The 13,661-nt window shown below is 40.8% G+C and overlaps 1 protein-coding gene across 4 annotated transcripts in view; it reads left to right on the top strand.

The window, feature by feature from the left end:
• The window catches only part of LOC147236692 (equilibrative nucleoside transporter 1-like), a 33,992-nt gene that overhangs the window by 5,798 nt on the left and 14,533 nt on the right, over positions 1-13,661 (top strand). For 2 of the 4 annotated variants that reach the window (XM_086172454.1, XM_086172463.1), the window contains 3 exons: positions 7,272-7,358; positions 7,974-8,073; positions 8,933-9,056. The gene's annotated coding sequence lies outside the window, so the exon portion shown is untranslated. Of the gene's footprint in view, positions 1-7,271; positions 7,359-7,443; positions 7,460-7,973; positions 8,074-8,932; positions 9,057-13,661 lie in introns of those variants that run through there. The other 2 variants (XM_086172446.1, XM_086172471.1) reach the window with 2 other exon arrangements.

Raw genomic sequence — 13,661 nt, 5'->3', positions numbered from 1 at the left:
TCCAGAGTAACGGAGAGTGTGGGAAAGGGGTGAAGAGACAGGTTCAATCAGGTTTGAATGAGTGGGGAAAAGTGTCGATGCTAATCACCAGAAGCCTTCAAGAGAAACGAAGCAGTTTCTTGGGCTGCAGATGTTTTCACTGCATCATAAAAGTTGTGCATATCGTTGTTATTTGGCATATTATGATATCTCATTGGCCTTTGATGTCGATCACTCATTCTGAAGGGCATGCAGTTTTGACTGCAGGTCTCTCAGCCACTTCTGCCGGAGTGCAGCTGATGTTGGGTTGTTGAGTACAGAACTGTGTGATGCATACTTTTACTCGAGCATGGTTGTGTTTCTTGGCCAGAGGGATCCTTAGTGACATAAGCCTTTCTGTTGCAATGAGTGCAATCCTCTGTGACCTGTCACTGACTCAATCAGGAGTGTCCAGGAGGGTCCATATGTTCCATGTAGCCTGTTTGAGAGGGATTATTTCCTTCTGTTTATTTCGACCGCTGGATGGAATGTCCCGATAGGTGTGGTTCCCTATCTAGGATGATCTGAGTGGACAATTTTTGGCCACCTTTTCTAGACCCCTCCCCAATCGGGGTAAGTAGTGTGGCTCCTAAATAGGGCTGCTTAAACACAGGGGTCTGCCGGAAGCAGCTGCCACTCAACCCCAGCTGCTAACGACCATAGATAGCCCTGTGCTGCTGGTGTACAGAGTTCTGACTAGGAGCTTCCAATGCATTCAGACCTGCTCCTGCCACCAGACTTCTAAGTCACCAAGGCAGAGTTGGATACCTGTGCAGGGAGATTATTTAGAGTGCCACTGGGGGTGCGCATGTCCCAGCCGCACTTCTTCACTGCCAGAGGGCGTAATCTGTTGAGAAGGAGGGCCCAAGACAACCAGTACTCAAGCAGTTGCAGGGGGGCTGCCGGAGCTCCAGTTTTCACGAGTACTGCTTATCGTGTGCCACCAGCACAATGCTTTTCTGTTGGGGTATGCTCCCTTAGCCTTTAGTCCTCCCAGGCTCACCCACAAGCCACTGGGGCAGAGGTTGATAAGTGCCAGGAAGTACCCATTAGGGTGAGCCTGCTCTCTGTATCTATGGGGCCCAGTGCTGCTCCCAGATCTTCTGCCAAGGTAGCGTGGGGCTGCAAGGCCCTAGTTACCATGTATGCTATGAGGAGGCCTGCCAGGAGTCTTGGTGATGGAGAGGCTTTGCACTGGTATGAGAAGGCCGATGCATGAGTTGCGTCTTCATTCACCACAGGGGCTAGCCAGCGGCAGTTCTGAGTGGTAGCATGCAGACAGGAAGTAGGCATGCTCCTTTCCTGTAATTGCACTAGATGTGTCACAACACCCTGTGTTCAGAGAGCACACACACACTTTTCTGTACTGACACTAGTCAGTACTGAACAACAGCCAAAAAATCTAATTGAAAAAAACAACAACTGGACTTTGGGAGTATTGTTAGATGTAGATTCCCATTAAACCCCACTGCCTGTTTTTTTCACACATAAATTACAATTAAGAAATTCCAGAAAATAGTCAAGCCATTCAATGAATCCAACAAACCGTGGCAGGTTTTCAAATTCTGTCTGAATGTGTTCTTTTGTAATACAATAAATTCATTGTGTTGCTGTTCTGGGAAATGAATGGTTTGGTTGAGAATTATATCTCACCAACAATATGTCACTGTTGAATATCACCAACAGCCAGGTTTCGGTCAGTTTCACCTTGAATTATGTTACACACGTCTATATTTAGAGCACAAGTTCAGATGCAGAGTGCAGTTGGATTAATGTGATCATATGTTTCATGTGCAGCACAATGAATTTAAGATTGCCCAGATTTTTTAAGAACCAAAATAATTTGGTGATTTAAAATATTGTGCTGAGCAGAAAATTGGAAACAGTCATTTAACAGGCCCCTCACATGTCCCACACAGCACCATCACCATGAGTATCACAGATGTGGTTCATTCATCACATGTGTGTTACACTGCTCCAGTCCATTGTCAAATTACTTGAAAGGAGAATGTTATTATTTTTTTAATTATTATTCTTATCACACAGCTTCTATATATAGATAATAGAGAGCATTGAAAGGCCCTGAGCAGATTGATCCCATATCTCGTCGTTACAGTCAGTCAGTATATGCACATTTTGGTCAATAGCTTTAGGTCAGTTTTAATTCATTCATGAACTGAGAATGGTGGTCTCAGTTTACTCATCCCTCTGTGAAAGTGTCTGCATTTATTTATAATATTTCTCTACATTATATTTCTCAAAATCACTAGTATGACATTCACAGAGACAACAAAAAAAGTGTCATTAAGTCGGTAGATCAGTTACAATTTATTTGCAGGGAAATTTGTTAAACCCGTTTTGTTTAAAGTAAACATTTCAATAAAACAGAAAAAGACATGCCGCAATGCAGAGGAAAAACAAACACAAACGGGTATCGTTGCACACCACATTAGGAGGATTCGAGTGCTTGTAAGTTAAGAAGTGGTCAGATTTAATGGTAGGTGGGATAATAATTGATTACATGGGTGAAATAGCAATTATGGTTTGAAGACTTGTTACATGGGAGGAAGCCATGTTATTTAGGGCTTCTTGAAGAAACAAGGAACTGTTAAAATTATCTATTTCTCAGGCCAGGATAGGGGTGATATCAGTCTCTACAGGAAAATAGCCTGCAATGTCCAAAAATATATGATTTAAATTAACACTTGCTTTCATTCAGCTCAAACAGTTCAAGTGTCATCAGCATAAGTGTGAAATGGGGTGCATTTTTTTTTTCAGTGATTTATCTTGAGGTTAGCAGGTATTTAGAGAAACTGAGACTAGCTTGGGGTGTGGAAAATTTCCTATGCTATGGCAGTTGTTTTTATATTGTTTCTCCCTCTGTGCTGGAGGTATTCTCTTATATTTTCGTGGTTGAGATTACCTGTCCCTTGCTTATTGTAATGCCGTGTCATGATTAGTTTGGAAACTGGACTGAAATTCAAAGATAATTTTTCTGTGCAGTTAAGGGAGTAATCATTTGGTACTGACATTTGCCAACAAATGAAGTTCATTTTTCATGCAATGTGCTTGGGAATTTAACTGCTGGTACACGAGAAAGTCAGATTTAAATTAATGTTTTCAACAGCATCTCAAAGACTCAGCCTCTTGCAACGAATGAAGTAACAGTTAACAGCCTATTACGATAATAAGTAGTGATTTTGCAGTTTTCGTAACATGCTTGACAAAGTCAAATGGTAATGCAAAGCAAATCAAATAGTAGAGGACATACTAGGCAGAACAGACAAAATATGAAGTTTAATAAATATGAAGTTTAAACAAAAAGTATAGCAAATATATATTTAGTTATGATACTTAGAGCACAGTAAATACTAATGCAGCATTACTTAACAAAGAGAGAGAATGCTAATTAATTATGATATTAATTAATATATATGTACTTATTTCCTTTTCCTAGATTTCTTTTTAAATGCTTTATTTGTTATCTTAAAGAGCACTCCTGATTATCTGATGGTTTCAACAGGTGGCCTCAGGACAGAGAATCAAGAATCAGAGTTGAGGAAACAACAGAAGCAAGCTGCTGATAGCGTGTGGATGTTCTGATGCTTGTACAAACAGATAGAACAATAGTTAATGTATTTCAAACATGTGGTCTGACTGCACTGAACCATATCCGTTAAAATGGAAAGCATTCATAATACTCAGACAGATATACTGTTGATTACCCTCAGTCACCTCCTTTTGTTCGTAATCAGTGTCAGGACTGGTTAAAAGTAGTGGCAGCCTGTGATAAGATAAATAAGAAAACACCATGATTAGAACTGATAAGGATTGTCTTTTAAAACAATGTCGCTAAAATCCCAATAGCGTGTTAGCTGTTTTTGCTGACTGCATAACTGATGTAAGAACAGCTTCCCAAGCAGCTGTGACTGTCAACTTCCTAAACAGATCCTTGAATTCATTGAACAGGTGATGTCATGTACATTGCGACATATGAAATCTTATCTGAGAACATGTACTCACTCACACTCCTACACACACACACGTGTAAATTACACATTTTGACACGTGATTCGATGTGTACGTCTTGTGCAGGAATGAGGACCTATGGAAATCTTGCATGTATACAGACATCACCATTAATAATTAACAAAATTAATCATGCACCAGGATTCCTCTTTGAAATTACAAACTATTCACATGGGCTGGGTAAGCAAAATGTGTATAAAAGATCAGAACATCTGCAGGGCTACTTGGATGCAAAATGGTCAAACCTATCAGTTGCTCAAATAAGATATTTATTTGAGGATGTTCTTGTATCAAGAATCAAATAGTTTACTTGGGACACTGACATCTGCAGATTTACTTGAAATGTCATCGACATCTGAACTTTTGTTTTTGACATTACACAATGAACGATGATACCAGTAGTGCAAAGAATCAGCACTGATGTCAATTATGAAGTTGTATCTTTATTTTTGTGAACAATAAAAAATGTTCCATGCAATATGAGACTTTGACAACACACGTAAACACTGTGCAACAATCAGACATTTTTCACTGGAGACAAATGTATTTTTAGTTTTAAATGTCAAAGCTTATCAAACATAAACCTCTTTTAACCAAGGCTTTTTCTCTTAAAAACCTAAAACTTAAGTTTGGCCAGAACAACGTTCTGGATACTACACTTGTTTCAGCAGATCTGCATTTGGATCTTCATTTTGAGATGAATTTTGTTTGCCAGAATTGTGTTTGGCAGAAAGTCTTTGCAGTGAAATATTTAAAAAAACAATCCTGTTTGAAAATCTTGTCTTTGTACATTTACAATTAAGGGGTCTTCTCCAAAAGACATTTATCCCATAGTGGTCCGGCTCAAATCATCCATTATCAGTTTTCATCCATTCTGCTTCCATGCTCGAATATGTACCCCATTTACAGCATCTTTGAGAAGTTCAGAAAGATTTCATTCATATGGACCTCCCCAGTGAGTTATTCTTTGCTCGTCTATGTGGCTCCAATCCAAGGATTAATTCCTCAAAACACGACCATAACTTAAAATTCTAATCTCAAAAGGAATTCACTTCACCCCTTCCATGTCTCCAGAACAACTCAGGGGTTGAAGAGGCCATCCATTGGAATTCTGTTTCCCAAATCGGTTCGCTCAAATCTCAGTATGTGGTCAGAAAGCCACTTCCAGTTAATTCTTGTCATACCCTCCTCCTCTCTGTGGGTTGACTCCTATTCCACAGCTTTCACAGGATATTCTTGAATTAGACAGAGCAGGATGTTTTTTTGCTCATCAGATTACATGCATCAAAAATGGTAGGAGGGAAGTGTATGGGAGGGGGTTCAGGCGGAAGTGTAGGGATCAGTGTCATAATATTCATTTTGAACAATAGAAAGATGTATATGGGTTTCATTTCCTTTGGGGCATGTTCTGTTTTTGTATTCTCAAAACAAGGAGGCTGATTAATATATGATACACTACAAACACCCCCCATAAAATGCACACGCTGAGCTACAGTCTAAAATGATTTTTATGTTGTTTTTTTTTCTGTCCTCTAAGTCATCTCTCTCACATTTCTGTTTAAATGTCTAGCTTCTGTGTGAGTCTAGACGTAGGGAGGTACTAGTCTCCTCTGGTTTCACCCACTCTCAGTGCCTCAGCGGGTGTGTAAATGTCTCTTGTATTTCCCCTCAGAACTTTGGAAAAACCCAGTGAAGATATGATTTATGGCTGTGAACTCAGTCGTGCAGACCTCTCAAATGACTCACAGGAACAGAGAAAGTTTAATGTAAAGAGACATGAAATTAAAAGAAAAAAAAAGGTGCATACATCATAGATTCGTATCAGCAGAAAGAGGCACTAATGTATACACTCAGTCCTGACCTTGTTTTTGGCTGTCTTTTATTTATGAAAAAGACAGAATCCGTCACAGATAGTTCCTGTCTAAAACCTCAGGATGCTTTTTTTAGACGGGGAAGGCAGGGTGTGGACGACTACGTACCTACTATATAAGCAAACAGCCAAGACCAACGCTTGGTTTGTCCCCACGCAGCACACAACAGTCATAAACAACGCCTCAGCAGCGCTGTGGTTCAGACTGACCCATGTTATGATGGAATTAGACTGCACTTCTTGCAGACACTTGGGAAAACAAGCTCCCCCCTAAATGCAGGAGAGGAGGATGTTAAAAATGTCTTTACTCTGACCTTTCTCCTTTTTACATATTCATAACAAGACTGCGTTGAATTATGGCAAACAATTGCAGACACAGCAGCACCGTTGAATGAGCAATACTCTGACAATCTACTCATTGTTTTTTAAAAAGATATGTCAGTTTAACACGTTGTGCGTAGTCTGTCGACATCTAAATACATGTAATGTCTTTGATTGTTTGACAAACACTTTGTCTCAGCATGAATCATGAATAAGCTGACTTATCCAGGGTAGTGCTTTATATTCCCTTCGTACCAGCTGTCATGTTTTCCACCCGTGGTTCTCAAGCCGTATGCGACCCGAATGCTCCTCCTCAGGTGTCCTGATAAAACACATGGATAATAGTATTTCTAATTCTACAATATCACCATTACTTCTTTTCCTTTTGGCTACTCCCTTCAGGGATTGCCACAGCGAATCAATCTCTTCCATCTAACTCACTACCGTCTCACACCAACTAACTTCATGTCCTCTTTCACTACGTTTCCTCTTCTGTCTCGTGCCTTCCTCCTTTCTTTCTGCGACCCACACTAGCCCAATTTCAACTCGTACCCTGTAGGTTATCGGCACCAATGGCAGTTGTGGTTGACCCAGGCCTCGCCCAATCTGGTACCAGATTTGTAGATTAGATTTGCATATTTGGTTTTGGAGCAGATTTTAGGCCGGATGCCCTTCCTGATGCCACCCTCTGCATTTTTCCAGGCTTGGGATCGACTCAGAAAGACACTGGCTTGTGCTCCCCTGAGGCCATTATGGGCCATTTAAGACTATATAAACAGCAAGCCAAACACAGGAAGATAAAAAAAAAATCCAACACAAAAAGCGATTACGAGCCTACAAGGACTGAGGCAGTCAGAACAGCACCTGAGCTTGATATCAAAGTCGTGTCATGTCTTTTAATATTTTTTAATCATCATCACTGAGAAGAGCCTGAATAATGCAAGTTGTGTTGTTTTTTTTTTAATGGCATCCCATTCGAAGTCCTTATACATGAATATTTGCCTATGATATTATGTTGTTCTGCTTTTTTCAGCTTTCTACAAGACATTGGGATTTTTCTGTGGGGGATTTTCGTTGATTCATTCAGGAGAACATTCTTCCTGTTAGGCGGTGGCAGCGGGTGAGAAATCCTCCCTCTTTTGGACAGGGGTGATGTCAAGGCTGTGTGTCATCAGTCAAGCTCTTCCAGATTGAAAACTTCAAGACGCCTTGTCTGCAAAGGTGCAGTCATAGTGGATGATAAAGGAGCCCATCCCATATCATTGGCATCATTCTTTCCCACAGTGAAAGGACGTGACCTGTTCAAGTCCCTGAAAAACAACACTGTATTATCATTTCTCTTCCACACAGCTTTTGCAGCCATATTGTTACATTCCACTGGCACCCACTAAACAGGGACTTGTCCATCAGACAGAGAGACAGAGTTCATTTCCACCGCTCCACACTCTCATGGCTATGCGCTTCACACTGCTCCATCCGCTGTGTAGTGTGGTGGAAATTTATAATTTGCCCTGCAATGAAGCAAAGAAATCCCTCTGACATCAGACTGTTCATTTATTAACTAGACTCAAGTCTAATCTAGTAAACAAAGTCACAGTGGCCAAATAGGGCCAGGACCTCTTCAAGTCAGATGAAGTTCAGCCCCCGTCCACATAGCATTGTTTGAAGAGCAGAAATGAACGCCGCTGTTTTTGTTGTCAAATGATCTTTTTTTTTTTTTTACTCCCACATTTAGCACAGCACTGAGGGTTACGTAAGACCCGCAAGCGGCTTCCCAGCCATTTAAAGACATTAAAGAAAAGCTCCTGGTGACAAGTTGTTGTGTTGATTACAAGGTGAGAGGAAAATGGAACTGCAGTTTCCTTTTAGGAGCTCTGTGCTTCGTCTTCCTTTAGCCTCGCTCTCTTACTTAAGGTTATCCCTTACTCCGTGGCTGAATTTATTTTTGTGCTCTGAAATGTTTTCACTTTTCAATAAGACTCCTAATAGCAGACAGTAGTACATCAGACAAGGAAGAATATCAAATATTACAAAAACGGCATCTGGCCGGCATGGTGGCGCAACTGTTGGCACTTCTTAAAAAAGCAAGAAGGTCCCTGGTTTGATTCCAATAGTGAAGATTTAGGTGTGCAGTTCTCCTTGCATGGGTTTTCTCCCACATTCCAAAAACATGCATTGAAGACCCAAAACTGTCCAGATGTGTGAATGAGTGCAAGATAAGTGGTATGAATAATGAATGAATAAACCGAGATGGCATCCTATGACACAATCCAGCGTTAAGACCCCTTTCTTTCTCTTGTGTTCTAAATGAAATTGCAGCGCTGAGTGCCTGATTTTGGAAAACTAGCAAAAAGTGTGAATGAAATATCTAAACTGAATGAGAAAGAGTTTTGTCCCCAATACTTTTGTCCACAGACATAAAAATGTTTTCATTCATACTTGTTGAACTGTGCTTTCACACCATCATCCCATTATGAATGAAACATCTAATTCAGGCATCACATATACATTATTAAAGGATGAAAATGACTTATTTTCTATCATTCAGTTCACCTGACTTTTCAGGATATGTACTGTGTTTGCATACGTGTGTGTGTGTGTGTGTGTTTGTAAGGTCATATACATGCATTAAGAGTGTGTATCTTAAGATGGGAGACTGCAGATAAAGACAAACCTGTGGTTTTGAAATTGCAGGGTCACTTCTATAGAGGTACTAGAGGAGAGTTAGTTTCCAGGAGGAGCCAGAGAAGGCAGTACGTCATTCGGGACGCAGAAGCTCCGAGGAACCAGATCGGATCCATCATTCTCTGATGAGAAGGTAGGAGGACTTATCCCTCTAGATCTTTCTCTCTCTTTCTCTCTCTCTCTCTTCGCTCACCCTTCGCCGTTCGCGTCCGATGATTAACTTTCGGGGTGTTTACGTTCAACACCCCGAACGTGAAGTTAACGGTTCGAGCCGCGGTGCGTTCACGGTCAATTGAAGTTCGTAGCGCGATATGTGACTGACAACCTCGGCTCGTTGTTGTTGTTTTTATTTTATTTCATTATTTACTATATCTCCGGACACGGCGGGCTCCCTTAACTGACTCGAAGTTACCGCCAAACGGGTGTGCGGACTGAGGCTCAACTCGAACTAGCTTAAGCTGTTGGAATCGTTTGAAACTGGGGTTCACTGCTATTTTTAGACTCGACGACGACAAACGTCCCCCCGACTTTTACTTTATTTCGGTGAATAAAACTCTCATCGGTTCATAAAAAAACCGACTCGTCCCATTCGGCTTCATGAATGGGGAATGTGTTTTTTTTTTATTTTCTATTTTTTTTTTTGTCCCACGCGTTCACCGTGGTTAACCCGGAATGCTAACGCACACGCGTGAAAAACCCGGGGCTTTGACAATGTGTGTGTGTGTGTGTGTGTGTGTGTGTGTGTGTGTGTGTGTGTGTGTGTGTGTGTGTGTGTGTGTGTGTGTGTGTGTGTGTGTGTGTTCGCGCACGGACATGTGGAGTGTATGTACGTGCTAGATAAACTGCTATTTAGTGATTAATTTCATATCATAAGTCATGGGTGGATCTTTTTAGTAGTCCCAGTAGGGAGGCAGGGCTGCGGTGAGGTCCCTGGTTAGATTCCAGCAGATTGCTTTCCTTTGTGGACTTGACATGTTCTCCTCCCACAGTCCAAAAACATGCATTTGGTGTTGTGGAAATCCTAAATTGCCCAGATGTCTGAATGAGAAAGTGAATTGTACTTTGTGTCTATACGTTGCCCCACCGTTGACTGGTGAGAGATGGTCCAGCGACCCCGAGTGCAGAATTGGCTATATAGATAATGAATGAGGTGACAGCTATGGGTGGTTTTGTGTAGGTATGGATCACTCTTCTATCTGACAAGCAGTGCCTCTAGGTTAGGGCGAAATGGCGTGTATCCATTCATATCATGTGTCTGTGCTATTTGTGACTCTGCTGTCCTTCAAGCAAGAAGAGGAGCGCACCAGAGCGTTAGCTTTGTTTTCTCTGAACAGCTGATGGAACACAAGCAGTAATTCACCACTGGGCGTTTATGGCCATCCGTTTTATTTGAGTCATAGCAGGTTCCATGAGTCAACCGTTACTACAGTCGAACAAAAAGGCTGGATTTATTTTTATTTGCTGGCAGCAGGAAGAAGCATTAGTCGTAACTTTCCTGTTTCGATGATATTCGTGTGATGATTAGATCAGGGTAAAGTGAGTCATGAAAGAGAAAAGCTTGACTTGCCACCTCTTTAGACAAAGTTGTTTACACCCATGAATAGCCTGGCAAAGAGGAGGTGAAAAGGGGATATGATAGACCCTAGTTCATCAGCCAGCCCTTTATTCAATATGACCGAGGAATTAACTGAAAAGACAGGCAGCAGGATAATGACATATTTCCTTCTCATTGATTGTCAGGACATTGTTTCTTTAACAACTGAAGGGCCAGAACATGGGGTTAAGGTGACATCCAATGGAAACTCCCTCTTCCTTTTGGCACAAATGTTTTTTTTCTCTTTTTTTTGTTTCGGAGACTCATGCAAGAATTGTTGATTGGTATGACGTTCTCATTAGTGCCACATCTTCTCCATCATGTCTCCTACGTCAAGAAGTATAATACTAATTACTTTATTGTTTGTGTCTGTGTTAGACAATCCAGAGTTAAGTAATAGTTCACAGATAAAGGTGTGGCATGTTTGCTTGACTGAAACCTGAAAACTGAAACATGCAGTGTCAAAATAAAAATGGGGGCATTGAAAACCCTTCAGAACAATGATTGACATTGGGGAACTTTGACAGTAACAATGGACCCTATTTGGAGAGGTTTGACACTTGTTTACATTTCTTTAATGAACGAATGTTTCAGTACAGTTAGTCGTCTGCCCATGGATAGTCAATAAGTGCTAACTGTTGCGCATGGATCCGTTTGTGGCCCTATCTTATCATAAAATAACATCCAGTTTGGGGTTGTCAAGGCTTTGTTTGGTTCGTTTTTATCTGTCACCATGTATCTTTGTCAAGCAGACAGTTAACCCCCCCAAATATATAAATAAACAGTGCCTATCATATCCAAATGCCAAATGATGTAACTTTTTGTTTGGGCACCAGTTGCTACCTATAATGAATCTCTCATTAAATTTATTTTATTTTTTTTTTGTTTGTTTTTTTTTAATCAATGGGATTTTGTTTTTCTTCTTTTTTTATTTGGGACCACAAGCATAAAACCAGGAGCTCAGTACGCCATTGTGGACAAGCTGCTTATAGTAATGGCCTCTGGCCAGAGATTGGCTTCCTGCCAAATGAAGTGTGTGTGTGTGTGATGAAGGGTTGTGAAAAATAATAGAAACTTTTTTTCTGCCAAAGCTAGAAATACTATGAAAAAGCACTATACCAAATCCGTTAGAATCTTCATGAGATGACTGTAGTCGCCACAAAATGTGATGATTACATTAACATTTTGCTCGGATGTAGATGCGGAGCCTGATTCCTGACAACTTCAAGAAAGTAAGGGGAGTTTAGGGCAGCCAGATTTGAAAGGCATATTTGACTGCATTGAAAACAAAGGGATGCAACCAACTGATTTCCACAGCTGCCTAACAGTCAAAACGTCACTGGAGAAGATGGGCCATCTGGTTAAGCTCAAATAAAGATTCTTCAAAGAGGCACCACCAGCCTCCATCTCCAATCCTGTCAGACACTTTTTAATATTTCAAACTGCTCTTCATTTTGATCGATTATCAAATCAGTCTTAAGAAATCAAAAACTCTCTGCATCCTTACATTTAATTTTTGCAGGCATTTCTTTGCTGTCCTTGTAGTCACGACATAGCTGTTTTTGTTTTTCATCTGAAATTCCAACTCCCCCAGTCGATTTGTGCCATCCTTCAATTTTATAAGCAAACGCCAAGCATGCATTCAGAAATTCAATATATTACTTAAGATGCCTACTAAGTGCAGTTAAAATAGAAGCTTCGCCCCTTTCGTGTCATCATGTCATCTTTGTCTTCTTCAGTGTAGATTTATGGCAGTCAGCATTTAAAGTGCTGCTAGAGTATGGCACTACCTCTTTCACAGGATCCTCATGCAGCTAAATCATTTTCTGAGGCCAGTTGTCCAAGTGTCTTATGTTCACATATCCAAAGGGGGGGGGCTGTTTTCACCTCAAACTGTGACATCTGTACAGACTTTGTTTTTACAATTTTAATAGTTTCCTTCTGGCTGACTGGAGAGGAAGTCAATGTCCTCTCCCAATAGAGCAGCATTAATGAGAAATGGGAATTGAGAATTGCCGTTTGGCATGGCAAATGTCAATGTCTTGCAACATGCATGTAATGTATTTATAGGGGCTGTGGGTCAGACGGGGCTGTATGCAGGCACGTGTACGTGCAGACCGCACACAGATCTTTACTTAATGGTCTTATTGAAAGCATTTTCAGGTTGGAGGTGGTGTGGTTCAAATAAACGAAACAAATAACTTCCTGATATTTAATTTCACATCCTTCTCATGGTGGTGTGGTGTAGGAGGTAGGGCAATTGTCTTTGGAGCCAAGCATTCCTGGTTCAAGTCCTGTCTCCTCCTAGTGTGTTGATGTGTTACTTAGCAAGACACTGAACCCCTGATGGATGGCAGCCGACTGCTCATGGTTCATCCATGATGGGTTAATTGCAGAGAATGAATTTCCCCATGAGGGATTAATAAAGGATTAATTATATGAACTGTGCTTGCTTTACAGTTGGTCGTAATTTCAAGTATTTTCTAGCCAGCTGGAAATTGCTTTGTGGTTGGCCTCAGCAAGAGACCAACATAAAGCCATCCCATTTGATGAGGCATGAAAATTGTACTCCTTCAAAAATATATAGTTGGGTTTTATAGGCAAGGACACTTTCCTCACCAGCAGCAAAGAACAAGTCATCCAACACTACAAAACAATAGCAATAACAGAAGTATAAGGGATAAATCTATTTAATCGAAGCTTGTCAGGAGAGTAAACACAAAGTAGATCTTATGCATTCCTTTTCAAGTAAACTGCCCGCTCAATGCTCTTATAGCACATTTTCACTTCCACTGTGACCACTTTGGGCTTGACATGGAGCCAACTTATCAACAATATAGCCTCACACATTCATACGCTGATGAAAGGATCATGGTCAGCAGGGGTTCTGTCTGGCTCAAGGACAATTTACCATGGTCTCTGCCAGAACCCGGGATGGAACCAGTCACCCTCCAATTACTAGATGGCCCATCATCAACATTGTCGAAACTGGGGCATGAGTTTTGGTAGGAAATTTGTTTTTCTTTTGTTTGTTTTTTTGTGAAGAGGGTTTTAATTGAAATAGAGGACCAGACATATAAACAAACAAACAAAACTATTGAGTGTTAGGCTATTTTAACAGTCTGTTCAGGACTGTCCCTGGTT

This window comes from Fistularia commersonii, chromosome 2 (genome assembly GCF_037954325.1).
Source record: "Fistularia commersonii isolate RoL2024-O1a breed Wild chromosome 2, RoL_Fcom_v1.0, whole genome shotgun sequence".
Classification (NCBI taxonomy): Eukaryota; Metazoa; Chordata; class Actinopteri; order Syngnathiformes; family Fistulariidae; genus Fistularia; species Fistularia commersonii.
The sequence above is the reverse complement of the archived record's forward strand: the minus strand, read 5'-3'. Positions and strand labels throughout refer to the sequence as shown.